Source organism: Lithobates pipiens, unplaced genomic scaffold, assembly GCF_037356315.1.
Source record: "Lithobates pipiens isolate NorthernLeopardFrog02 unplaced genomic scaffold, aLitPip1_a1.2 Scaffold_22, whole genome shotgun sequence".
NCBI classification, from domain to species: domain Eukaryota; kingdom Metazoa; phylum Chordata; class Amphibia; order Anura; family Ranidae; genus Lithobates; species Lithobates pipiens.
In genome coordinates, this window is record NW_027507784.1 from 15,496,596 (window position 1) to 15,522,343 (window position 25,748).

At 47.0% G+C, this 25,748-nt stretch overlaps 1 protein-coding gene across 1 annotated transcript in view; it reads right to left on the reverse strand.

Annotated features, from left to right (window-relative positions):
• LOC143923336 (uncharacterized) overlaps positions 1–19,522 on the reverse strand; it is a 75,010-nt gene extending 55,488 nt beyond the window's left edge. Inside the window, exon 1 of the mRNA XM_077446950.1 lies at positions 19,384–19,522. The gene's annotated coding sequence lies outside the window, so the exon portion shown is untranslated. The remainder of the gene's footprint in view (positions 1–19,383) is intronic.
• Positions 19,523–25,748: the final 6,226 nt, after the last annotated feature.

Consider the following 25,748-nt stretch of genomic DNA (forward strand, 5'->3'; position numbering starts at 1 on the left):
CACACCATCCCTGTGCTGTGCTGACTTCCTCCTGGGGCTGCTTACGGTGCTGCTGTCAGTGCTGTATGTCACGGTGCTGCTGTCAGCGCTGTATGTCACGGTGCTGCTGTCAGCGCTGTATGTCACGGTGCTGCTGTCAGCGCTGTATGTCACGGTGCTGCTGTCAGCGCTGTATGTCACGGTGCTGCTGTCAGCGCTGTATGTCACGGTGCTGCTGTCAGCGCTGTATGTCACGGTGCTGCTGTCAGCGCTGTATGTCACGGTGCTGCTGTCAGTGCTCTGTATTACGGTGCTGCTGTCAGATGCCTCTATCACGGTGCATGTGTCATTCCGGTATGTCACGCTGCTGGTGATCATCTCCTGCACCCTCTTCTTTGCCTACCCTGGTCCCTGACCTTCCCTCTCCTCCATTGCCTTCATTAGCTCCATAGTCCTGAATTGTTAGAACAATTTCCCAAATAAAATAAAAATGCTTGTAGTTATCGATCCCAAATTCACCTCATACATGTATTATGTCATTGTCCAGATGGTGGGACTACGTTTTACCCCCTAATAATTACCACGTGGCCGCAAATTCGACATGAAGGTTTGCAAAGTTCGCCTCCCATTGAAGTCAATGGGGCCCGCGGCGAACGTTCGGTTTCGCGAACGTTTGGGTCCGTTCGCATTTCGCTTTCGCGAAACGTCCCGTCGGAAGTTCGTCCATCACTACCCCTTAATAGGTTATTCGTAGGGTGACAAAATACATACAAATAAACAATAGTGTAAACCGGCTATTGTAACCATAAATAAAGCAATAAGTGAATAAAGTGTCAAGTGCTGGAATAAAACATAAAATATATGGGGGGCGTGGCTTGGTGCCGGGACGAGATGGCCGCGTTCTAAAACAGCTCCGTCCGCGGGAGTCCTCAAGCCCAGTATCTCGCAGCCTACCTTTCGCTCACGATGGGGAAATCAAGGGGACAAGGCTCCCAGTCCCACTCTAGATCCCCGAGAGGATCCGACGGTCCGATCGGCCGCGGCATCCCGGAACTCTTTCGGCCCCGCTCACGTGAGGCCGAGGCCTCACTTCAGGCCTATGCAGAGGAGCCTTCTCCCAGCAGGAGCCCGCCGCCCACCGCGCGCTCACACACAGCGGAAAGTCCGCCGGGCAGGAACACCCTCACCATGGCCGACCTCAGGGATGTGGCTGCGGACATCAAAAACTCGCTGACGGCGGTAATTACAGATCTTAGAAGAGACATCCATGCCATGCATGCCCGAGTGGCGGAAGTAGAGGAAACAACAGCCCGCCATGATACCGCCATATTGCAGCTCCAGCACTCCTCCCTATCATTCAATACACAGTTGAGGGATGTCAATCGTTACATGGAGGACCTGGACAACAGAGGACGCTGTCATAACGTCAGGGTAAGAGGCATCCCCGAATCTGTTGAACAGGCACAATTGTCTCAGGTCACCATACAAATATTTAATGATCTACTAGGCAGACCTTCGGAGTCACCTCTTGAGTATGAGAGACTGCACAGGGCCCTGAGACCTAGGTGCAGGGACACTGATCCCCCTAGGGATGTTATATGTTGCCTGGTGAAATACAGAGTCAAGGAGGACATTCTGAAAAGAGCCAGGGACAGACGCCACCTCCTATACCAGGGTTCAGAGATTAACATTTTTCAGGACTTATCACCTGTAACCCTCCAGAATAGAAGGGACCTGCGCCCCCTGCTGGACATCCTTCGCCGTTAAGGTATTCAATATAAATGGAGGTTCCCATTTGGCTTAACTGCTACAGCGGCAGGTCGCACTGCAATCCTGAGGGTCCCTGAGGAACTGGCGAGGTTCTGCGACACGCTTCAGATTCCCCTTGTTGATCTTCCAGACTGGTATAAGGCTTTCCGTCCTACCCAGCTTCAGAGAGCTTCCTCAATGGACACCATTCCTGAAAGGGAGGACTTTCACATCAGAAGACGCAGATCATCTTCACCAAGGCCACCACCGCAAAGGAACCGGGAGGACAGATCGTATGCTAGTCCCACCGCCTCCCCCGCTCATAGGCGAGCCAGACCAGACTGTCCTTAATTCATTAATCCCCTTTGATTTTCACTTTGCTCATTTGCTCTTACAAGAGCTTATACCTGCTCGGCTCCTGCTCCCCCCCTCCCTATTTTTTCTTCATTATCATCTACTTGTTTTTATGCTTTTCCTGATCCCCCTCACCCATTTGTTGTCCCCTCCCCCACCGCGTCCTTCTCACCCTTGGCCCTCACAGAAGTAACCATTTGCCTGTGCTAATTGATGGGCCAGAAACGTACAATTTTGCACGCCCTAGCGATCTTCTGGACTCTAAATCTCTCATGCTCAGTTCAATGTGACTGTACTCTTTTATATTGCTGTCCTAACTATATCGGCAGAGTGAAGTCGCTTCTTTGCCTTTCAATCCTGATCTGCTCTATCCCCATACCCTCCCCCCCTTTTTTTTTTTTATTATACTGTATCTCTATATGCCTTCTGTGTTTGTACTTTATTCGGCCTCTTGAGTTTTGAACGGCCGACTCCTCCTGGCTACCGCCAATTTAGGTCCTTGTTTTTGCTGGTATAATGAAGGGAGCTGCTCAAGCTGCTGTATCAGCCGAAGAAGCCTACCCCTCCTTTTTTTTCTACTTCTCCTTCAGACAGAGTAGTTTGCTATGTTTGCAGTTGTTTAACTTGTTTTTTTCTTATTTTTTCTTTCTTAAAGTAGAAAACTTATGTATGGTCTTATTTGTTGGATGGGCTACAGGTTATGATTGTTTTAATGACAAAACTGGACGGGAATAGTACTTTGGGGACACCCCCTGACAAACATATGTTGTATTGCTTTATATTGTTATCTCACCTGTTAGGCCTAATGTTGGTTAGTCACCCTGACCTGTTTCTGTTTTTGCACTCGGGTTGCCCTTCCCCTCTACCTTTGTTCCTTAGCCTCATGTTAATCTCCTGTGCTGTGTTCCTCCGGTGCTTATCTCTCTTTGTTCCCTTTGCCCCATTTATTTTAGCAGGCTCCCTTGTGCCTCCCTGGATACATCTGAGGACTCCCGTTGGACTGACCCCGATCAGGACTTGACCCGGACCACCCTCTACTCCCCCACTCGACGGAAGGTATCCCCGACCGTTGACCACACCCGGATCTCCCGACTTAAATCAGGGTAAGGTAGCCGGCTACCCAGCCCTCCGGTACTTACTGTTCCCTCTCCTCCCCACCCCCCCTCCCCTTCTGCCTCCCCACACTCCTCGATCCCCCCCCCCCATAGGCCTCTCCCACCTCCTGTTTATTTCCCTTCCCCTTAACTCTGTCCTCTCTGGTCTCCTCCACACCACATAGAGGCTCGTAAGCCTATACCTCCGCTCTTTTGTCGGCTGTTTAATTTGTTCCCTCACTGTGACGCTATCACTGAGGTTAGAGACCCAATTCTGGTTGATTCGCACTACATTACTTACCCACCCTCCCTTTATACACCATGCACACTTCGAACACGGGCGATCGTCCTGCCACTCTGAAAATTGTGTCCCAAAACACAAATGCCTTAATGTGCCTGAAAAGCGCAGCCAAATCCTGAGCCTGATGTCACAGCAAAAGGCAGATATCATCTTTCTTCAAGAAACCCATTTTTGCACCAAACATATACCCAACCTTGTAAGTCGCAAGTATCCCACGGTCTATCACTCTACCAACCCTTTGGCAAAAACTAAGGGTGTCTCTATTCTTCTAGCGAAACATATACCTTGGCAATTGGAGGACTCCCTAATTGACCCGGAAGGGAGATATGTATTCCTAAAAGGGCGTCTTCATAACCTCCCTGTCACCTTGGCAAATATCTATAGCCCCAACACAGCTCAACTAAGCTTTTTTCGCTCAATTACAGACCTACTGACAAGCTTCGGGAAGGGGCTGATCATCCTTGGTGGGGACTTCAATATAACGCTACAACCCCTTCTAGATTCCTCGTCAGGTACTTCATCCCTCCCCTATCGAAACTTGCGGCAAATTAGAACCCTCTTACAAAACCTCACTTTGCACGACTCCTGGCGCACCCTGCACCTCAATGTCAAAGACTACACCTTCTTCTCGCCTCCACACAATAGGTATTCCCGTTTAGATTACCTATTTGTTTCCCAGGGAGACCTTCCCCTTCTTAGAGCCGCCACGATTGAACCTCTTGTTATAGCTGACCACCACCCTATTTCGATAATACTTACCCTCCCCCACCAGAGACAGGCCACAAAGTTCTGGCGTCTTGACGCCTCTCTACTCTCCTCGGAGGCTGACATTAACCTCATTAATTCTAGCCTGGTCCATTTTTTCAGAGAAAATGTAGACCCCTCGATCTCACCAATAACGACCTGGGAAGCCCACAAGTACACAATACGGGGAAAGTTTCTTGAACTTTCTGCTATCAGGAAAAAAGCAAACCAAGCTAAAACCTCTGAGTTGATACAGAAAATCCAAAGGCTCGAACGGTCCCACAAACAATTGTTAGCTCAGGATACCCTTCAAGATCTGACTGAAACCAGAAAACTTTTTTTAGAGACATTGAACTATGAGGCCGTGTACACACGGGCGGACTGTTCGCTCAACTTTGTCCGCTGAACAGTGTTTCAGCGGACAGTCCGCTCGTGTGTGGGCTTCAGTGGGCTGTTTCAGCGAACAGTCTGCTGAACCAAGTTTTTCGGAATTTCCGTAAAACTGTCCGCCGAAACTTGGTTTCATCGGACAGTCCCCTCGTGTGTAGGCTTGTTCGCCATACTAAGTTGCGCGCATGCTCAGAAAGGATTTTCACGGCGAAGGTTGCATTGCAGTGTATTGGACGTCGAATTTCTCATCCCGTCGTACGTGCTGAATACGTCATCGCGCTAGGTTTCAGTGGACTGTTCGTTCGTCGTGTGTGGTCAAGTCCGTTCATGCAAATTTTGAGCAAACTGTTTCTCAAACTGTTTGACGAACTAGGTTGAGCGAACAGTCCGCGTGTGTGTACGCGGCCTAAGGCTCGACGTAAACTAGTCCTGAGTCAGAAGCTGTTCTTGAAGGCTCGAACGGTCCCACAAACAATCGTTAGCTCAGGATACCCTTCAAGATCTGACTGAAACCAGAAAACTTTTTTTAGAGACATTGAACTATGAGGCCGCGTACACACGGGCGGACTGTTCGCTCAACTTTGTCCGTTGAACAGTGTTTCAGCGGACAGTCCGCTCGTGTGTGGGCTTCAGCGGACTGTTTCAGCGAACAGTCTGCTGAACCAAGTTTTTCGGAATTTCCGTAAAACTGTCCGCCGAAACTTGGTTTCAGCGGACAGTCCCCTCGTGTGTAGGCTTGTTCGCCGTACTAAGTTGCGCGCATGCTCAGAAAGGATTTTCACGGTGAAGGTTGCATTGCAGTGTATTGGACGTCGAATTTCTCGTCCCGTCGTACGTGCTGAATACGTCATCGCGCTAGGTTTCAGCGGACTGTTCGTTCGTCGTGTGTGGTCAAGTCCGTTCATGCAAATTTTGAGCGGACTGTTTCTCAAACTGTTTGACGAACTAGGTTGAGTGAACAGTCCGCGCGTGTGTACGCGGCCTAAGGCTCGACGTAAACTAGTCCTGAGTCAGAAGCTGTTCTACGACCAAAGTAATAAGTGCGGTAGACTTCTAGCCCGTGCCTTACGCACTAGAAATGCCTCCACAAATGTACACACTATAACCGAATCGTCGGGAAAAGCACATACCTCATCAGAGGACATAGCTGCCCAGTTCGAACGCTACTACAAAGACCTGTATAATTTACCTTGTCATACTGCTTCTAGCTCTACAAAGAGACAAAGGGAGACCCTTATCTCCCAGTTTCTTGATCAATTTAGCCCCGATAAATTATCCAGAGACCAGGCCTCTGAACTTGACAAATCCATCTCAGAATTGGAATTGAGACAGGCTATCAAACAATTGAAGCCGGGTAAGAGTCCTGGCCCTGATGGCTTCTCCGCCCCATACTACAAAACCTTCACTGACGCCTTAGTAACCCCCTTCCTTAGCGCCTTTAACTCTCTAAATAATATGCCCACTCCATGCCACAGGCTTTTAGAAGCACATATAACGGTCATCCCCAAGCAAGGTAAAGATGCCTCCTCAGTTGCCAGTTATAGGCCCATCTCGCTTCTCAATTCGGACATAAAATTCTTCGCAAAGATCTTGGCTAACCGCTTACTCCCATTCCTCCCCTCCCTTATAGGAAACTACCAAGTGGGCTTTGTCCCTGGTAGGGAAGCCAGGGACAATACTACCAAGGCCTTTAATTTGCATCACTGGCTTACGTCCCGAAATCAGAAGGGCTTCTTCCTGTCCCTGGATGCGGAGAAGGCATTTGACAGGCTCGCCTGGGACTACCTGGAGGCGGTACTTCGTCACCTAGGGTTACCCGAAAAAATGCTTAATCTCATCATGTCCCTTTATTCCGTCCTGACTGCTAGCATACGAGTTAATGGCCGCCTGTCAAATGCCTTCCCCATCTGCAACAGAACGAGACAGGGCTGTCCGCTATCCCCCATCTTATTTATTCTGACGCTAGAACCCCTACTCAGACGTATTCAAGCAAACGACAATATTAGAGGAATCCCAGTGGCTGGGCGTACCCATAAATTAGCCGCATACGCGGATGATATCCTGCTTTTTCTCAGTGACCCATTAATAATGATCCCAAACCTACTCAAAGATTTTGAAACCTTCGGCCGTATTTCCAATCTCAAAATAAACTTCTCCAAATCTAGTGCCCTGAATGTCACCCTGCCTGCAGTGTTAGTCTCCCAATGCCAAAGCTCATTCCCGTTGTCCTGGCAACGGGAAGCTATAACGTTCCTAGGAATCCAACTTCCCACGTGCCTTAGTGATCTCTTCGCTAGAAATTTTCTCCCCCTCTCTAGGACCATTGCCGAAGATTTACGGAAATGGGACAAATCCCACTTCTCGTGGTTTGGTCGTGCAGCAATTCTCAAAATGAATGTTCTCCCACGAGTTCTCTATCTTCTACAAACTATCCCCATCCAACTACCGCCCTCCTTCTTTCGACTTGTTAAACGCTTATCTACCCAATTTCTGTGGAAACACAAGTGCCCTAGGATTAGCTACAATCAGCTCACACTCCCCAAGAGCGCAGGTGGAATCGGCCTCCCTGACCTCAAAAACTATTACCTGTCCTGCCATATGGTAAGAATAGTGGACTGGTCCACCCGCAAAGGGGATAAGGACTGGATCCACATAGATGATTCGCTCTCTGCCATACCCATCAAAAACGCCCCGTGGGTCCTCTCAGCCAATGTTCCCAAAACGCTTAAAGATCACCCCCTTGTAAGTGCTACTCTGAATAATTTCAAAGAAGCTTGCCATAAATTCAAGATATCCTCCACTCCGGGTCCTCTCACACCCATCCGACTCAACCCAGCCTTCCCCCCGGGAATGTCTAACAATTTTCTCAAAGATTGCTGGGTGCACCAGGAAGTCCAAGCCCACCACTTTTACAGCAATGAGGAACTCTTGGAATGTAGCGCTCTCCCTACCAAGGATGACGGCCCCCCCTGCCCTCTGTGGACATATTTCCAAATTCGGCACTTCCTTAGAGCAGAAAACACGGATAGCAAATTGTCCAGACGGCTAACATTATTTGAAAATCTCTGTTCCCAAAACACTCCTCACCGACATTTAATTTCTATAATCTATTCCCTATTCTTTCAGTCCGCCTCCCCGAAAGACTGGAAAGCTTGTCAGGCGTGGGAGAGAGATCTACAAATAGACCTCTCTGAGGACGACTGGGAAAGGATTTTAATATTCACACACAAAGGCTCGCTGAACGTCCACACACAGGAAAACAACTTCAAACTTCTATCTAGATGGTATCGGCCGCCTGAACTGTTACATAAATTTTAACTTGACATCCCTAACAAATGTTGGAGATGCTTAAATGATGGGGGATCGCTCTTACATATATGGTGGACTTGCCCCAAAATCCAAACCTTTTGGACACGGGTTCATAGAATATCTAGCACTATCACCAGTAGCACAATAGAATATACACCAGCTTGTATGCTTCTCCACCATTCCTCTGTCCCCACACGTCTCTACCTGAAATCATTGACTCTACATCTCCTTAACGCCGCCAAGCTCTGCATCCCTATCCATTGGGGCTCCCCCAATATCCCCCTCCGTTACTGACTGGCTGAACAAGGTAGCAAAAATAGCAGAAATGGAGGAGCTCATTCACATTGCCCGTGACTCCCCACAGAAGTTTGCACGGACCTGGGATAAGTGGACACAGTTCCGGGATTATGGCTGCCTTTTCTCATCGTATAGCTCTCACGATTGAGTTCATTTCTAGTCAACCCCCGTGTGTTTTGCTACATAGCCTGGTACTGGCCCAGGTAGTGCAAGTCTTGTCTTTATTTTTCCCTTGCATTTTTGCAATTCTCCCCCTTTCGAAGGAACTCGAGCGGACGGTCGTACACTCCTATACAACAGTGCATTTTTGGTGGAGGAGCCCGGAGAGACGACACCCCTCCCGTCCCTTACCCCTTCCTACTCCCCTATCCCCCCCATACCTGTCCCTTTCACTTTCCCTTCATCTCCTAGTATCCCACTGACCTCCCCCCGGTGGGAAGTTAGCCCAGACACAGATGACTTCGTTCTCGGCCCATTTGCTCTGCCCCACACACCGTGTTATCGCCCGACAGTTTTACCATCCCCCCCGTGCCCTCATTCATCGCCACATTTCCTTAGGGATATGACAACACCCACAACTAATGACAAACCCAGACAGTTTCAACTTTGGGGTGTATACCATACAATCCCCGACCACCCGCAATGGGACCTATCGGGCCAATCTGCTCGATCCTTTCGCTTATAGACGATACTGTTTATGGTGTAAATTGCATTATATAACAAGAGGGGTTTGTAACCACCTCGCAGTTCATGATGTCGTCTGTGTTCTCAATTTGAACTATTTCTTTTTCCTTTTTATTTGTACATTGTGTATCGACTGTTATTGTACTATTTAAAACTTCAATAAATTCTTTATGGAAAAAAAAAATATATATATAAGCAATATTAAAGTGTCCAGTGCTTCATAAGTTCAAAGTCGCATAAGCCAGTGAAATCATACAGTGCAAACAGACTCTTTCCACAGTAAAAGTTAGCACAATAGAGTAAACAACTATATCAATAATGACACACACGTGAATCACACAGTGCAGCTATAGCACATAAACAAAGTAAATAGCAGAGTCTCTATATAAAAAGGTAAAGTGACACATGATTCATAAGGTGCTTCTCCGGGTAAAGGGTGCCAAGAAAACCAGTGTGTACAAACAATGTGCCTCTTCAGTGTTCAACACACATCAGGTGGAGTGGCCCCTTACTTTACTGCTGTAAGGTAAACAGCAGGCAAAAAAATTCCCAAAACAATCCAGGCAGTGTATCCCTACTCCCGGAGCATAAATACTGTCCCCATGTCAGTTGTTGAAATAACGGGGTCTCATAGGGAAAAGGAAAGGTAGGCTCCAATCGTGAAGTACGTATACACTATTATTAATAAAACCAAAACGATGGTGAGGTACTCACAAACATCAGACAGATAGTTTACATATCAAAGCACAGCCAAGCGTTCCGTTCGTATTTTTTTTATTTTTTTATTCTTTGTTAGGTGGTGTTCCTGGTCCCAGCTCTTGTGCAGCACACTGTAATGTCTGATCCATCCACTGGGGTCTCAGGCCGCGTACACACGCGCGGACTGTTCGCCCAACTTTGTCCACTGAACAGTGTTTGGGCGGACAGTCCGCTCGTGTGTGGGCTTTCAGCGGACAGTTTGACGAACAAGGTTTTTCGGAAATTCCGTAAAACTGTCCGCTGAAACCTTGTTTGAGCGAACAGTCCGCCCGTGTGTAGGCTTGTTCGTCAAACTAAGTTCCGCGCATGCTCAGAAAGGATTTACACGCCGAAAGTTATAATGCAGTGTATAGGACGTCGTATTTTTCGTCCCGTCGTACGTGCCGTTCACGTCATCGTGCACGGTTTCAGCAAACTGTTCGTTCGTCGTGTGTGGCCATGTCCGTCCATGCTAATTTTGAGCGGACTGTTTGCCGAAACTGTTTGACGGACAAAGTTGGGCGAACAGTCCGCCCGTGTGTACGCGGCCTGAGTCATCTCTGACTGAGACCCCAGTGGATGGATCAGACATTACATCCCAAATTACATCCCAAATTGTTCGCTGTTCGGTAAGCAGGCGAACAGGCAATGTTCGAGTTGAACATGAGTTCGACTCGAACTCGAAGCTCATCCTTAATCACAACCTTATATGTTTTACACTCTCCTTGTCTCCTACCTCCCATGCTGCCAACCCATGCAGGTAATGCAGGTTTCCGTTACATCAGAAGGGGACGGGGTCACCCATACGTCATTGTGGAAGCCCTGGCTTCCCTCACTAGCGTCAGAGGGGCGGGGGTCAGGTGATGGTTGGCCCCGCCCTCCTAATATAAGAAACGTCAGGCACTGGGATTCCGCATTGTCTCCGACAGTGGAGACAGAAGATGGATGCATGGATGGACTGCGCTGGACTGAAAATCACCCGTCGCTGGATCAGATCAGCCATCGCTGGACCCCAGAGAGATGATCATCCATCGCTGGATAGCAAGAGTGGATTACCACCGCTGGAATATTTTTTAAAAATTTTTTATTTTTAATAAAGGAATTTTTCAAAAGCGTGTTTGTCTTATTTAACTATTTTTTACACTTTCTTTGTGAAATGGTAGGGGTACTTTTGTACCCCCTTACCATTTCAAACGGGGGGGCAGGATCTGGGGGTCCCCTTGTAAAAGGGGACTTCTAGATTCTGATAAGCCCCCTGCCCGCAGACCCTCACAACCACTGGCCAGGGTTGTGGGGATGAGGCCCTTGTCCCCATCAACATGGGGACATGGTGCTTTGAGGGGTCACAGACCCCCAAAGCATCCTCCCAATGTTGAGGGCATGTGGCCTGGTACGGTTCAGGAGGGGGGGTGCTCTCTCGCCCCCCCTCTTTTCCTGCGGCCTGCCAGGTTGCATGCTCGGATAAAAGGTCTGGTATGGATTTTTAGGGGGACCCCCACATCAATTTTTTTTTAAATTTGACACAGGGTTCCCCTTAATATCCATACCAGACCCTGGTATGTATATGTAGGGGGAATCCCACATCATTTTTTTTTTTTTTTTATGCAGGGTTCCCCTTAATATCCATACCAGACCTGAAGGGCCTGGTAATTGAAATTGGGGGAACCCCCACGCTTTTTTTTTTAAAAGAGGAAGTTAGGTTGAGAAGTGGTTGCAGTATTAACAAATGTAGAGCTTGAAGGACACCGCCACTCGCTTGTTCTTCTTTTTAAGGGCTTTGTTTGCCCATTTTTATAAAAAAAAGTCCAACAAACAAAGATAGGTTTCCCTTTGCAGGGGTTTTAGCATTCCTTTTCATTAACAAAACTACATTCAGCCTAGTTGGCTCTCACTTGCAGCACTGCTGCTCTGGCCTTACACTCCAGGCCCTTGTCTGTCTGACTGTTTCACCGACCAGCTTGGTGCACACAGCTAGCAGCCTCTTGCTGCACTGGCTCCCCCATGGAGCCCTCCTGACTCCTGGTACTCAGACTTCCTATCTGCTGGGGTGGAGCCCAGAACCATGGTCAGGTCACTTTTAAAAGCCCAGCACACACCTGACCAATCAATATGCTGGCTGTTCTCAAAATCAGGACCCAGGACTAGGGATTCCATCCCACCCGGATCTCTCAGAAATCCCTGAGCTCCAGATCCCAAAGTGGACTTTAGAAAACACTGATGAAACTGAAAGGGTCTCACACCCCCACCCTCCCATTACTACACTATCAAAGCAACATTGTCATCCTGGCTGCATTTGTGGGCTGTGCAATGCAAAAAAACTCCTGTTGACTTACAGACTCTTTCAATGTTCTAGAGCTCTTCACCAAGGATCTCTCTCACAACAACTAGTCCACAGTGGGTATTCTCTTGGTAGGACATCTTCTGGACAATTCTAACCTGCTCTTATATGAGGACCTGCAACAACGCTACTGTCTCCCGCATAAAGACCTTTATCAATTTTGATGGATCCGACACATCCTGGGATCCATCCTCACATCAGATGTCTTGATACTGCAAGATAGTCTCTCCCTCCACTCATCTACTGCATTAAAAAAGGCCTTGCATACTTCTTGTCAGCAAAGCTTCAGAGCTGATGAAGAAGGCGAGGCTGCGCCTTCGAAACATGTTCTGATTGGCCAGACAGCGTGTGGGCGGCTCCCCAGTTTGCGGCCCTGGTTTACTCCCACCCAGAGACACACAACCGACTTCTCCATGAGGCTTATCAAGGCTCTAGCTGCAACTAACACACATCGCTCATGGATCCCTCAATAGAGACTTTCCGGCAGTCCTCCTGTGCTCCTTTGACACTGCATGTGGAAGCTCCCATCCGCTCTAGTACTCAGCAAGTGCTCCAACATTTTTCACGCAAGTTTTTAGTGTTGTTTTATACTTATATACCGAATAAATTCCTAAGCTGTTTAAAGGATTGGCTTGGTGCTTCTCTCTTCTCCTTGTGCTTTCCTTTTGTTCACAGTGATCCCAGCCTGCGCCTGAAGCAGCCTCACTCCCTTTACAGCCTCCATTTAGAGACTTTATTAGAGACACATTTTTAGGGGTTCATCCCTCAGAACTTTCACTCCACTCACCATCCACATGGTTGCACCTTCATGTATTAGCATGCAGATGCATGCCTTTTCACTTACATTTTAAACTTTAATCTTTTTCATAAGATGGCTTAGCACCAAACATTATACCAATATTGTGTATGTGTTTCATACTTCATGAGTTGTCATCCTCCGTGCAAGAAAAACCCCAGAATATATGGAAATGGGAAACTGACCTTTCCTGCAACTTCAGCTATTCACAATGGAATTTCGCTATTACTAACCCACTAAAAGCATCCCACTGCACCTTACATTGCGAAGCCCACCTAAAGCTGCTACACTGTTGGTACTAAACACCTCTCCCGACATTCAAGTTTTCAAAAAATGCCTCATCGTCCTGCTTGAGGAATTGTGGTGACACAGGCTCCCATCTGCAAATCTGGTACCCTTTTGGAATAAAGTGTTCCAACTTATCTTACCTTATCAATCATCAGATCTATTCAGGCTCCTGATCCTGCCATGGCTCTCTTTTTATTAAATTACGATCACTGGCCCAAGTCCCACTTTCCTTTCATTGTTCATTGCATGACAGCTGCCAGGAAATGCATTGCTTAAAGTGGTTGTAAACCCTTACAACTAACTTTGACCTACAGGTAAGCCTAGATTAAGGCTTACCTGTAGGTCCAAGAAATATCTCCTAAACCTACACGGTTTAGGAGATATTTGCCGAAAGACAGGCACCGCGGTCTATGGCGCATATGGCATAGACCGCGACGCGCAGGCGCACTGAGCGTCTCGCGGTCAATGGCGATATGCCGTGAGTGGTTTCTCCCATGCGCATGCGCGGGAGTGGCGGCTTCGCTGAATGACAGTGTCGGACCAGGAGACCCACGAGAAGATGGAAGCTCCGGACTACAGGGGACAGCGGTGACTTCGCTGGCTCCTGTGTCAGGTAAGTGGCACATAATGGACTACTATGCGATGCATAGTAGTCCATTATGCTTTACCTTTGCAGGAAGACAAAGAGGAAGTGAACCCATCAGGGTTTACTTCCTCTTTAATGATGGAAAAAAACAACAGATCCTCCCAGAGTTTGCTTCCTTTCTGACACACCTCAACACCCAGATGCAATTTGAACTCATGTTTTCAGTTAAAAATGGCAAAAGTCAATCTTTTTGTGCACAGTGGTCGGCCTGGCTCCATCACTCGTTATGTACTGCCCATCTGTAATGGTGGCACGATAACCCCACTGGAACCTTTGGGATGTCACCCTTGATGTTTTCTTTTTTCTTTTAACAATGAAACATTCTTGACATGGTATAACAGATGCAACATAATAAACGAACTATGCCAGACCAATACCCAGCTCTGCTCTGCTTTACTTTGCCCTTACCCATGAATGGAGACCACTCCGAGCTGGAGTAAATATTGACCATAGCAGCCATTTTTTATTAACACTCCAGTAAGTTGACATAACTTTATAAAACAACCATTAAACCACCACCCGTCAGTTACATACTTGTTGGTCCATGCAGGAAAACCTCAAGCCTGTCACATGATCCAATCCCGCACTGCGGTTCCTGAAACTTAAATGGGCCTCCAGCTGACATGCTAGCTCGGAGACATCCAAACACTGACTGCAGTGCACGCATTAACCAAATTCCAGCTAAACCACCGTTAGCTGGAATACCACCAACGGGACTCATACCACCGATGGGGCCCAAACTCTTCTGTATCCGAGGTTACTTCCTTTACCCAAAAAGACCAACAAACTGCCACAGCACAAAAGGGGAAAACCTTACCCTTATGTGTGCCACCATACCTTCAACGCTCTCTGTATCCCATCTTGCAAACCTAGAGCCCACATATCAATCCCCACAGCATTGAGGTGCACCCCATCTCCACGAAGGTAACACCATGTATCGACTTCCAGCTCCAAGTGTCTAATCGCCAATCCACCAATCCGAACAACAAATCTGCTGACTTCCCTGTTTACTTTCTTCCTGGCCTTGTTAATCGCCACTACTGACCACGCTAATCTCCAAGTCATCCGTGCCACAATGTCGGACCACACTATTATCATCTCTGGAAAGGCCATGCAGAGCCGCAATAAATCATATTTGAAATCTCGCACAATATCCAACATGGGCCTCGGTCCCAAGTCATTATGCCCCACATGCAAAGCAACAATGTCAGGAGGCCTGTCCAAATGTGCAAATCTGTGCACTTCTGGAATGGTCCTATGCCATAGCATCCAAGGAACCCCCAGTAACCTAATAAATACATGCCTCACTTCTTGGGATGTCTAACTGTCTACCCTCTGGCTGTACACCCACCCTCCTTGCCCCCCAAAAGACATATGAATGGCCCAGTATCCAGACCAATCCTTGGGTTCCTCCTGAAAGAGAAGAAACAACAACCCATATAACAATAATTGTTTGCCTTAGCAGGTATATATCAAAGCCCACATACACCCCATGCATCGCCACTACCAGCTAAACTGTCAACAGGTGGGGTCTAACATATGACTTAAACCGCATAGACTCCCATCTCCCAATGCATTTTATCACTACCTCGTCCAACCCCCATCTGACTGCCTCCGTAGCAGCTCCAACACGAAAAGAATGAGATGAAAATTTTCGCTCGCCCAACCCCAGGGCCGCCAAACATTTCTTAAAAACTGTAATAAACTGAAATCTTGATAACAAACTGCTGTAACTACGTACCAAGAATGACCCCGTCACCTCTGGACATATTGCAAGGAATTCCTTCACCAACCCCACTGGGCACAAGGGCGAATCCAGTAATGCAAATACCTGTACATTTTTCCCCTTGGCCCGCTGATCCGTTTTCGATCTGCTCACCCATATAGACAATCGATCATCACCACAGATGATCTTGGTTGACCCCAACCTCCCTTTAAATTCTTGGAAGGGCTAATCAACTCACAAATCCGAAAAGGCCCAAAAACAATAGAGAAAATGTAGCTTTAAATAACACCACCTCATATTGGGAAGAACGTGTATGAACCAACTGCCCCAATAACTTAACCAAGAATTCAAAAGAAACGGGTCGCCGGGAATTCCTACTTGGCATGGATCGCCTGTATCCCTTCATTGCCTGCCTTACCCAAAAATCTTTAGTAAAGTCTGGGGAACCCTGGAATTTAAACCAAAAGGCCAGCCCTGCCAACTTCTTTTCCAACCCTGATACCGACACCCCATCTTCCAAATTACATGAAACAAAGTACAGTACCATCATTCTCAAGTCTTGATCCTCCCAGTCACTCGTGACCCCCTGCAACAGGGACAACCACTCTCGCCATACCCTATTATATGCCACTCATGTCGCCAAGCTTACGACTGCCTTATGCATCCGGATACTCACCCAGGTAAACTCTTCACAGCACTTCGAGACAAGGAACCCCTCGTTGCTCCGCCTCCGGTGCAAACTACCAGAACTTTTACCACTAAAAGCGAGACAAAGCGTCAGCAATGATGTTTTCTACTCCCGGGAGGTGCATCGCATAAATAAAAACATTCAGCTGTAGACAACACAAAACTAGGTGTCTGAGTAGCCATACAACCGGTGGGGATGCCGCCAACAATTTGTTGATGTCCTGCTTTTGTTGATGTTGATGTCCCCCAGATTATCCCCATGAAAACACACCTTCAAGTTTATGAATGACTCCCCCCATAACTTCACTGCTAATACTACTGTAAAAAGCTCCAGCAACATGTTCTTCAACAAACCTGCCTCCTTCCATGAATCTGGCCAGGGCCCCACACACTTACCTTAAAGGCCCCAAAACCTGCCAATCCAGTCGCATCTTTGTACAGTTCCAGATCAAAATTTCTAACCGGCGACATCTATAATGCCCTTCCATTGAAATTGTTCAAAAATGCCTGCCTAATCCTTAAATCATCCCTATATTCCCGTCTCAGTGGCACAATATCCCCCAAATCTCATCCTGTAGCACCAACAGCTTATCCTCTGGTAGTCTGCACTCCATGGCGCCTGAATCTAGGACAATGCCCAAGAAGCTCAGCACCGTAGTCAGTCCTTCCGTCTTCTCTGGGGCCAATGGGATGCCGAAATGAGCAGCAACGTGTTCCAGCGTAGTCAACAGGACTGCACGAACCCCAGACAAGGCCAGGCCCACACACACAAAGTCACCCAGGTAGTGTATGATCAAATTCACTTCCGAAATGTCTCGAACCACCCACTCCATGAATGAACTAGACTGCTCAAACAACCTTCAAGAAATAGAGCAACCCATAGGCAGGCAGCGGTCTACATAAAACTACTCCTGCCAATGGCAACCTAGTAACCTAAAACTATTCGGGTATAAAGGAAGAAGTCTAAAAGGAAATTCTATGTCAGCTTTTGCCATATGCGGACGCTGCCCGTACTTGTGAACCCAAAATACAGCCGCATCAAAAGACGTGTATGATACTGCACACATTTCCAGGTTAATTGCGTTATTGACCAATCCCACTTTGGGAAGTAAAGATGGTGGATCAGCCTAAATTTATTCAGCTCCTTCTTTGGCACAACCCCCAAAGGTGAAACCACCAAATTAGTTAATGTCAAACTAGGGAATGGCCCAAAGCCACCTCCTTCCTTAGTTTCTCCGAAACTACGTCCACATGGTGTAAACCTGAGAGCAGATTGCAAGCCACCAGAGGTGCATTGACCAGGGTCAACGGAATCCTAAGCCCCTCCAGGTAGCAGAACAGCGCTGAACAATGTTCAGGGTTCTTCTTGCCGATCACACTAGCCATTATGGCGAAAGCCTGGATCCAATTCTGGAAAGTCAGCGGAATAAGCCTGTATCTCCTCTTCTCCTCATCCTCTTTCTTATGATCCTCCAGCTTTACCCCATCTAAATTAAGTTTCTCCAGAGGCAGAAGTGCAAATATCTCCATGTACTCACCTTTCCATATCTTTTCCCTCACCTCCGGCTTCAGGTTCGCCCCAAGAGGCCCCTCGAAACACACATAAACCTCACATTTTGCAGTGTCTGCCAACCTGACCAGATCCTGTTTTTTAACTGCCTCCCCTGCTGTGTCCCCCGTCGCTGTCTTGGGAGACTCCTCCTGTCCTACCATCACCGAATCACCCTCTGCGGGCATTGCTGCTGCCGTAGGAGGCGTGGTTGCAAACCCTGCATTGAGATTCCCCGCTACCATGACCCCCCCTTTTTCCTGTGCCACCCATGCCATAGCCAGCAATGGGACACCGCTTGTCCCTGGCTCAAACCGTTTTACCAAATCCTTTAAACCCCCCAGAAACCCCCTCTAACTCCAGGTCCGCCATGGCATGGTCACTGACCAACGTGGCCAGAGTGGGGGAAATGGGCAGAATCGCCCGCTGCGGAGGGGGATCTGACTACCAGGCCTAATTCCACTACCCATACCCAACCCAACATATCCCACAATACACATTTGAGAAAAAAACCTGACTTACCAGGCTGCCTAAGAAGAGTCCCACCAGCCGACCATCCCGCCGCCATCGCTGCGGGATGTCTTTGCGGCACTTCATCATCCAAAAGTGACAACTCACCCTCAGATCGATCGCCCATCATTTCTTCGTCTCCTGTTGACAGCCCTCCGGGGGATTCATCCCGAGGATGATCTCTGCCATGCCTCCACATGCTGGATCTGCCCAACGACTCCTCGGCCGCTTTTTCTGGGTCTCTGCCGCCTGAACCACTCTGTTGGCCTGTTTCTCTCCTCCTCAGGCTTTGTCCTATGCCCCACCACTGTCTGGGGGCCGCTGGCTGCAGATGGAAAAAGCCCAGTGGCCACTGTGGATCGCATCCCACACCCGAGCCTCACCCCCACTGCACTAATGCCAGGGGTGGAGCCGGCATGTTCAGACTCCCTTTGCATGTCTGGCCTAGTGGGGGCTGCAGATCTGCTATCAGCCCCACTAGCCGTGCTCCAGCCATGCTGGGGATTCCTCCCAGAACCCCTCGCTGTGCGAACTGCTGATAGTTTTGCAGGGGGCCCCGGGCCCTCAAGGGACTGTTGCTGCTGAGCTCTGGGGGGAGTCTGGTGAGAAGTGCTCCGGCGGCTGTGACCGCCGAGCTCATGCAGACATTCTCCCCACTAAATTCAGTTCTGGGGACCCCTCTCCTAATGCTGCTGTAAGCTGTCCCTGCAGCCAACCACCCCCCCCCCCCCCCCCCTTGTCACTGCTTCTGCCCTAAGCCTGTCCAGCAAAGCCTCTACCTCAGCCATAGTCCTGCAGCTCCTCACAGCTCGCTCCCAATGCTACCATTGAGCTGGGGAGGGACACAGGCTTTTCGTTCTCTTCTCTTTGCTATTTTGAAAGATGTACCCATTGCCCATTGGATTATTTTTCCTTGTTACTTTATGTCCTTTTCTGTAAAAGTTTTGGACACTGTAACTTTCTTTTCCACTTTTCCACTAACTTCTAAAGATCTCATTATGTGTCTAAGTCTTGAGCTATAATAAAGACTATTGATTTAAAAAAGAATGTTAGATTACAGGGTTTCATTTTTATTATTCTATATCTTTAAATGCAGCATTGAAGTATTGTGACACAGACTCTTCTTTACCAGATATTGTTGGACATTGCTCTGTAACTATATTTACTAATTCTGAAACTTTATCTTAAATGTTCGTTTCCTTACCTTCCCACAGGACGATCGATGGGGACCTTTCTGCTACCAAGCTGGTGAAGCCGTGTGCTGCTGTAGTGATAAAATGGAAGGAGGAAAAGAATATAAAAGAATATTATTGCTGTGTACGTGATCCTCAAACAATACGCCCTTAACCAGTTTGGCTCAAGAACAATTTTTTTTTATTCTCCACATAAATGCAAAAAATCTTAATTTTTTGGCAATAACATTATTCAAACCCCCAGAACATTATATATTTTCTAAAAGCAGAAGCCCTGTAGAATAAAAAGGTGATAGTTGCAAGTTTTTGTTTCACATGATATTTTGTGCAACTGCTCATTGAATGCAAATTTTCAGGAAAAAATACGATAAAATGATTTTTAGTGCAAAACCACAACATATAATTTTTTTTAAATATAAAAGACGAGGCTGCATCGAGTAAATAGATACCAAACATTGCATGTCTGAAAATTGTATGCGCCGTGATGTCGCCAAAAATGACGGTGCCCAAAAATCCCCATAGGAGATGCTTTAAAACCCTTTACAGCTCATCATCATTTTAGAGTTAACTAGGAGCTCGTGTGCGAGAATTCTCAGTCTGATGTTTGCGGCAATATGTGTCACATGTATGGTGCGACTGCGGTTTACATGTGCCTGAACACACTGGGCTTATTTTGTTGAGAAATCACTTTGAAAAACACCCCCCGCTAGCATTTCTGGCCATCTTGAGTAAGGGCAGCAAATTAGTAATTGCTTCCTAAAATTGCAGCTGCCCTTAGCTCAGGCATACAGACAGGAGGGCGTGCTTGGCTGAGAAAACCCCTCCTCCCATGAAGACTCCTGGGATGTATGACATCATTTTGGCTTAGGCCAGAACCAAGTGAATGAAATGAAAAAAAAAAATGAAAAAAAAAAAATATAAAAAACACATAAATATAATATACCTTCCAATCTAAGGCTAGCAGCAAAAGTATTTGTTGATTGGGGGAGTTTAGTTCCACATTATCCTCTCCCCGCTACAGAGTGGACCTAAATTACTGGGAGGGCGTCCATGTACATCCACCCGCAAATGCGCTGCCTGCGCAACCCCCTGTGGGACGCAGGCGGCGCGCTCTGCGACCAGCGAGTCCATGAGCTACAGATCAGAATAAGAGGCCCATCCCAATCCCTTACCACGTGATCAGCTGTCAGCCAATGACAGCTGATTGCATGATGTAAACATAAGCCGGTAATCTGCTTTTTTTCCCCTCATGCTGATAGCGTATGGAGAAACAAATAAGCCAATTTCTGGCTTGTCTAAATGGTTCCGCACCCAGAGAGCCACTGCTGCTAAGCAGTGCCCACCAGTGCCACCTACCAGGGCATATCAGTACTTCTAAGCAGTGCCCACCAGTGCCACCTACCAGTGCTGCCTCTCAGTGTCATCTACCAGTGCCCATCAGTGCCACCTATTATTGCTCCTCCTTACATTAGAGTCCCCAGAGAGCCTCCCCCTTGCATCAGGGTCCCCAGAGAGCCTCCCCCTTGCATCAGGGTCTCCAGAAAGCCCCCACTCACATCAGGGTCCCCAGAGAGCCCCCACTCACATCAGGGTCCCCAGAAAGCCCCCCTTACAGTAGGTTCCCCAGAGAGCCTCCCCTCCCCTTGAGGATCCCTGCAGAGACTCTGGGCTATGGGCCACAGATTCGGGGCTATAGCCCCAAAAGCCACCCCCTAGTGACGCCACTGATGTTAGTCAATGCCCGCTATTAATATGTCAGGCAGGACTAAAGTGAGGGGCTTGTTTTGGTTTAAGGGGGTTCATCTAACCGTGCATGGAGTCAGAAAACTGGGCAGCATTACTTGTACCCCACATTACTTTTATATGTTTTATTTTGTGATCACCTTTTAATTTTGTACATCATATATTTTTTCAATAAACCTAACGTTTTTTTTTTGATCTGCACCATCCGGAGCCCCCTCTTGTTTTTTTTCTTTTTCCATATGTTACTCATACGAGTTTGGATATGCCTGGTTCCTGAAATACTATCCTTTCCTGGAACTTGGAGACTACCGGACGGTGGTTATTGTGAATACCTACCTCTATCCGGTCAAACGAGGACTACACACCGGGATCCTTCCCATTGGAGGCCAGAGCATAACCTTCGGTGAATATAAGCCTTTTAGACTCACTGTCGTATGACAGGTGGGTCCAACACCATTGGTAAGAGTACCCATCTTACATTTATAGAAGGTTCTCATATAAACATCGCTTCAGGCAAATAGATTGTTGCTGTTGGTCCCTTTCTCTCCTCTTGTTATATCCTGGATGATAAGATTGGTCTTTTTCACTATTCAGCACAATAAGAGGACATTTTCATAGAGAGACGAACTGACATTAGTTTCTCTTTAGCACTCATTGTTACTATGTTGCACAATAACTGTTTGTGATATGCAGATTTATTATGCACTGTATTGCACAATAATTTCTTATGATATTTGGCTTTGTTTGCACTGTATTGCACAATAACTGTGTGATCATTCTTTCAGTACTTATTCATTTTTTCATTTTTGTTCACCCACATTAATTGTTTTCATGATTCTAGCGAGACACTATTTATTTTATATAAAATTTAACCTCACTAAACCCCACCAGAGTAAAACCACTGTACGGCCGAGAAACAGTCCTATTTAAAAAATAAACACTGAACTCATACATGTGAATAATAATAATAATACATAAATGTATGTATAGAGATATACTGTAAGTACAGGTAACCACTTAACCACTTTCAGACCGGACCATTTTGCTGGTCAAAGACCAGACCACTTTTTGCGATTCGGCACTGTGTCGCTTTAACTGACAATTGTGCGGTCTTGCGACGTGGCTCCCAAACAAAATTAACGTCCTTTTTTTCCCACAAATAGAGATTTATTTTGGTGGTATTTGATCACCCCTGCGGTTTTTATTTTTTGCGCTATAAACAAAAATAGAGCAACAATTTTGAAAAAAACACATTATTTTTTACTTTTTGTTATAATAAATTTTCCCCAAAAATATATAAAAAAACATTTTTTTCCCTCAGTTTAGGCCGATACGTATTCTTCTACATATTTTTGGTAAAAAAAATCACAATAAGCGATTATTGATTGGTTTGCGCAAAAGTTATAGCGTTTACAAAATAGGGATAGTTTTATAGCATTTTTATTAATAATTTTTTATTATTTTTTTTTTTACTAGTAATGGCGGCGATCTGCGATTTTTATTGTGACTGCGACATTGTCGGGGACCCATCGGACATTTTTGACACATTTTTGGGACCATTGTCATTTATACAGTAATCACTGCTATATAAATGCAGTGATTCCTGTGTAAATGACACTGGCAGTGAGGGGGTTAACCAGTGGGTGGCAGTGTAGGGGTTAAGTGTTCCTAGGGGTGTGTTACTAACTGTGGGGGGGTTGGGCTTTCATTTAGTGAACACTGATCTCTGCTCCAATCACATGGAGCAGAGATCAGCGTCACTAGTTGCTAGGCAGAATGGAGAAATGTTGTTTACAACGACATTTCTTCATTCGGCCGCTCCGTGAGACGATCGCGGGGATGCCCGCGGCGATCGAGTCCGCGTGTCCCGCGACCGGACTCACGGGGGTCCCGACCAGCGCGGGAGTGCGCCGCCGCCGGCGCGCTCCTGATGGCAGGGCGGCAAATTTAAAGGGACGTACATGTACGCCCATTTGCCTGCCCATGCCATTCTGTCGACGTACATCGTTGTGCGCTGGTCGGCAAGTGGTTAAAGACCAGGCCTTTTTGGCACTTTATTGTTTACAAGTAAAAATCTATATTTTTTGCTAGATTACTTAGAACCCCCAAACATTTTATATATTTATATATATATATATATATATATATATATATATATATATATATATATACTGTATTAGCAGAGACCTAGAGAATAAACCAGAGTTTAAAACCAGAGTTTAAAACAGGAGGTTATAACAGGAGTCATAGTACCTGTGTAGTGTGAGTACCAGAGTGTTGTCTGAGTAGTGTGTGTGTGTGTATCATTAGTCCTCGTGTATTGTGGGTGCACGCTGGTCTGTGAGTACCTGTGTACTGTCTTGTTGAGTATTAGTGTCAGGAAGCTAGTTGTTAGGTAATTTGGACTGGGTATAATCTCTAATCCTCATTAAATTAACAGGTACGATGACTGGCGGGTGTGGAGAGGCGACTCGGTGTACATCTTGCGGCATGTATGCGTTCCGTGATCATCTGATCGAGGGCGAATACTGCTGTGCAAAATGTAAGCACATTGTTTCCCTGGAAGCCCAGGTTCTGAATCTGGGGAAGCAACTGTTTAGCACTGAGAGGACCCTCCACCCTAAATGAGAGCCAGGAATGTACACGGCAGTTGCCGGCAGGGGCCAGCACAGAGGTGGGTGGAGACAAAGAGGTGCAGGCACTAGGAAATAGTAGATGGGTGACAGTCAGGAAGGGTAGAGGGGCAAGTGACAGGGAGGCCGATCCAGGGCTAGAGCATCCCAATAAGTACGCTCCATTGAGTGACATTAGTGATTCCAGTCAGGGACCAGCACTGCTGGAGCTGAGGGATGCTCCTAGCTGCCAGGGGAAGAACTCCTCCAGTGAGAGTGTGGGGGGGGGGGGGGCGGGAAAGGAAAGACAGATTCTGGTGGTATTGGACTCAATTCTTAGGAGGACAGAGAGGGCAATCTGTAACAACAACCTGAAGTGCCGAACTGTATGTTGTCTGCTGGGCGCTCGGGTTCGGCACATCACGGATCTGGTGGACAGATTACTGGGAAGGGCTGGGGAAGACCCAGCTGTCATGGTGCACATTGGCACCAATGACAAAGTCAGAGGCAGATGGAGTGTCCTAAAGAATGATTTTAGGGATTTTGGAGCTAAATTGAGGAAAAGGAGCTCCAAGGTAGTATTCTCAGGAATACTACTGGTACATTGAGCCACACCAGAAAGGAAGAGGGAGATTAGGAAAGTAAACAAGTGGCTCAAGAGCTGGTGTAGTAAGGAGGGGTTTGGGTTCCTGGAGGACTGGGACGACTTCTCAGTCGATAACCGGTACTATAGAAGGGACAGACTGCTCCTAAATGAGGAGGGTGCAGATCAGCTGGGATTAAGGATGGCCAAAAAGTTAGAGGGGTTTTTAAACTAGGCGATGGGGGGAGGGTCCAGAGATAGAGATAGTCAGTGTGGAGCATATTCCAGAGGTTAATATTAGGGGCATTAGTGGTAGGGTAACCAAAGCACATAAACCCAAGGTAAATATAGTAACAAGTCCTAGTTGTAATCTTGGAACACCCAAGAGTAGTGATGGACGAACGTTTCGCCCGGCGGTCGTTTCGCGGCGAATTTCCGACATTCGCGGTCCGCACGTTCGAACGCCTTTTTCCGTCGTTCGCCGCGGCGGACTTACGTGTTTAATGTATACAAGAACTTTAACCTTTGGTGACACGTTTATCATGTGATACAGGACAGCCAATTGAGACATGACAGCACATGGACACTTGGACATTCCCCCTAACCTATAAATACACCCGATCCGGTGGCCATTTTACATTCTTTCTTCTGTTACGATAGGGACAGGTTCCTGTGTGGAGTAGGGAGAGATAAACCACTAGCTATTTGGTACACAAAAGTTCTTTTCAGGACTGGTATAGGTGTTAGGTGTTGATAGGTTTGCTGTGCTGCTGATTCTTGCAGCAGCCTGAGTGTCTTTTGTTAGTTTAGAGAAAGGGAAAGGACGGTGTATGCTACAGGGACAGCCAGATTAGTCTTTCATCATCATCATCATCATCATCATCATTAGCTGTTACTATCAAGGTCCACAAAAGAGCTGTTCCAGTAACCACTAATCGTTCTCTTTTTTTGCCAATTTGTATAGGGACAGGAAGGAAGCAGTGTTGTCAGGCAGTGAGGGTAATTTTAAAGACTTGCTGTTATTATTAGTTCCACAAAGGTTCTTTTCAGGACTGGTATCAGTGGTACAGTAATAGGCTTGTACATGTATAATATTCTTTCTTCCAAATATAGAAAGGATATTATACTTGACTGCTGCCCTTCTGCTGCAGTCTGCTAAACATTCACAACTCACTTGTTCCACAAAAGTTCTTATAAGGACTGGTAACTTGGTATAGGGTGCTACGGTACATAGGCTTGAGTGCGGTACAGTCTGCTGTTCTGTAAGGACCGCTATCGGTCCACAATAGATAGGGTTGACGTGCACCACTGCTGACCGCTGCCCTATACTGCAGCAGTCCTTCAGCGGTATAGGGACTGACGTACAGTCTGCTAATCACTAACACACAACCTGCTTGTTCCACAAAAGTTCTTATAAGGACTGGTAACTTGGTATAGG